The sequence below is a fragment of the Sylvia atricapilla genome, chromosome 7, assembly GCF_009819655.1.
Source record: "Sylvia atricapilla isolate bSylAtr1 chromosome 7, bSylAtr1.pri, whole genome shotgun sequence".
NCBI classification, from domain to species: Eukaryota; Metazoa; Chordata; class Aves; order Passeriformes; family Sylviidae; genus Sylvia; species Sylvia atricapilla.
Genome location: NC_089146.1, coordinates 853,696 through 856,914, shown reverse-complemented (window position 1 = coordinate 856,914; position 3,219 = coordinate 853,696).

Genomic DNA, 3,219 nt, shown 5'->3' with positions numbered 1-3,219 from the left:
CTATGAGCTGCTGTTTCTCACTTCCCTTTCCCTCCCCGGCCACTTCTCCCTTCCTCTCCTTCTCCGTATCTCCTCTGAAATTCCCTCTGAACACGGTGTCCTGATAAATGGGTATTAAAGAACTCTTTTCCCCCGTTAAATGTTCCAAACTCCTGCAGGTCAAAAGGTTCCTGAATCCTGTTCAGAGCTATCAGGAATCTGATTAGAACCAAGTGAAAATGCAATTCGAGCATCACCACATAAGGGAGCTGAAGTGTTTTATCTGCACAGGTGTTAATTCCATTTTTATTGCATATGTTCATTTGGAAAGGATTAATTTAAGTACCTGTTTCCTCCCCAATGCATGTCTTCGTAGCTTTTTCTAGGGGAATAATTCCACTGATTTTTCTTTAGTGAACTGCAGATGTCTGGAGCATTTTCCTAATGACCCTTGGAGTGTTCTGCCCATGAGAGTCCAGCGTTAGTGGTTCCTAAATCTGCAAAGAGTATTAGTGCAGACAGAACTGTGTGATTCTGTGCTGGGTGCAGAGGCTTTAGTCCCCTGCAAGGCTGTTGCCAAGGATTTTATGGTGTTGTTTGGGTTGTGGATGAAGTGTTAGTGGCCTTGTTTTTCCTTCTTTGATTGGTGTATCTATGGTTTTTTGGGGTTGTTGGGTTTTTTCCTTCATGGTTTCTTTATCTGGTGTCTGGAGCTAAAAATCTATCAAAGGATCATCAGCATAACCTGAGTGTTTAGGGTGTTAAATACAGATGTTTGGAAGGCTGGGAGGCTTTGCTGTGTGGGGTTTTGGAGGGGGTGGAGAAGTATTTGGGGGCTTGGGAAGGAAGAGGAGAAATTTTTTGATGTCTGGTAACAACAGCCTGCAACACTGAGCTCTTTGTGTTTGCATGGCCCTTTTCCAATACCTGAACTGCATCCTGGGTCTCATCACGTGAAAGAAAAGGGGTTCAGGATGTCCAGCAGCACCCCCAGAGCCCAGAACCATTGCTGAAAGCCTTTTCCCATTAAATACTTGGATTGTACAATACAGGGTTTGGTGGGATTGCTCAGACTCCTGCTCAGGTGGTGTTTGCCCCCATGAGCTTCCCACTGCTCCAAGCCACCCCTAAAGGGCACAGAGAGATTTTTCACCTGCCCCCTCTGTCACCTTTGTCACCCCTTGGTGCCCTCCCACACCTCTCTTCTTGCACAAAATGTAGGGTGGTGCTGCTGGAGCCTAGGATTGGCAGGAAAACAGAATGGGAGCACCAGCAGGTGTTCCCCAGAGACACAGAGGGATTTCTGGGTTAAACAGGATTTCAGTCATGATTTTTCCTTTCCCTCAGCTGCTCCACGACATTCCCTTCATCCTCCCCTCACTGTGTCCCTGCTGGTGGGCTCTGACTGGTCTTTGCCCGGTGACATGACCCTCGTGTCCATCTGTCCTTGGTGTTAGAAGTGCTTGTCCCTCTTCCGAGTGGGGAGCTTGGGCTTGGAGGCCTGGGAGAACTCAGGGATGACTTTGGGCTCCTTTTATGAGCCCATTTTCTTGTGCTTGCTGACCAACTATTACTTCAAACAGGAACTGGTTGGTATTGAGGTTTAATGGCATTTTAACATCACGCAGCCTTAACCTTCTGGATTTGTTCTGTCTTCCAGGGATGGAACAAAGCCCGGGAGCTGAGGCAGGTTGAGGATGCAGCACCAAAAAAGCGAACGGAGCAGCTGTGCCTGGAGGAGGGGACAGGGGACGTGTGTGTGCACACCCAGGGCCCGGGAGTTGTATTTCAGCCTGTGGGTGGTTCATTAGCAAAGGAAACTTCGCCGGAGCGGTGGTTTGGGATTGAAAGCCCTTCTCATTGTCAGCCCCTGCGGCGCTAATGGAGCCTGACAGTTCTGGGAAGCAGGATTTGTGTTTCACGACGTGCCTGACATTCCTGTGCCGTGTAGCAGGTCGGGAGGGGGCTGCCAGCGCCTCTGCCTTCGGGCCGGGAATGTGTCTCAGCTGGAAAGGTGCAGCTGGTGGCAGGATCCCAAAGCGCCATGGCTGGGCAGGGGGGGACACTGCGGGGTGACAGGACCTCCCCAGGCCAGGAGGACTCGGGGACAGGAGGCTGGAAGGAAGGGGACAGTGGTGAGCTCAGACATCTCCATTGGAACTCAGACACCTGTGAGTGCTCTGGGTGTTGGAGCTGCTCCTCAGGGTGGGAATGGCAGAGGTTTAATTTTGTGTTCAGGAGTGCAAGGGAAGGGAAGGCTGGAGGGCTGAAGTGTGTGACATGGGATTTGGATGGAATTTAGGTACAAGAGGGTCCAGGTGGGGTTGTGAGGACCCTCTGCTCACCTGGGACCTAACCAGAGACACCAGTGCCCAGTGTCCCGAGTCCAGCTGCGCTGCTCATCTGAGCTGCTTCCACATCCAGCTGATTTCTTGAGCACCAGGACCTGAGGGAATGGCTGAAGCTGTGCCAGGGGAGAGTCAGGCTGAAGATCAGGAAAAGCTTCTTCCCCCAGAGGTGCTGGGCACTGCCCAGGCTCCCCAGGGAATGGGCACAGCCCTGAGGCTGCCACAGCTCCAGGAGCCTTTGGACAGCACTGCCAGGGGTGCACAGGCTGGGTTTGTTGGGGGCTCTGGGCAGGGCCAGGGGATGGATCAATGATCCTTGTGGGTCCTTTGAACTCTGGACGCCCTTACCCCCAAACTCCCACTCCCCTGGTGCCCTGCAGTGTCCCCAGTGGGGACAGGGCTCACTCTTGCTGTGGCCCTGCTGGGACACGGTCCTGCTGGGAAATGTGAGGCTGTGGAACTAACACGTGTGGAGTGGTGTGGAAGCTTTGGCCTTAGAGGTGAACGCTGAGGGCTTTGTGTCTTCCCAGGCTGTGGCTCCAGGCTGTCTGCTGACCTGGGAAAAGAGTGCTACCTCTGCTCCAGTCTCATTATCCTCATGAGCATTGCTATTTTTGCCTTGACATCAGAAATTTCCGATGTGTGGAACACCCCACCTCTAACTCAGCCATGATGTCCCTAAGTCCAGTCTGGGTTTTGCACTTGCTTGAGCTGGTGCTTGCTCTTGCTGGTCTTGCTCCAACAGTTTTGCTTGAAATATGAAATATTACAGTGATTTTTTAAAATTTTTTTTCCCACAAAGCACCCTTGGATCCACCCACTGGGGAAGCAACCACCACAGGCTGACGCCGTAGGAGAGAAAGGCAGGACTGTGGCTGTGTAGAAGTGTTTC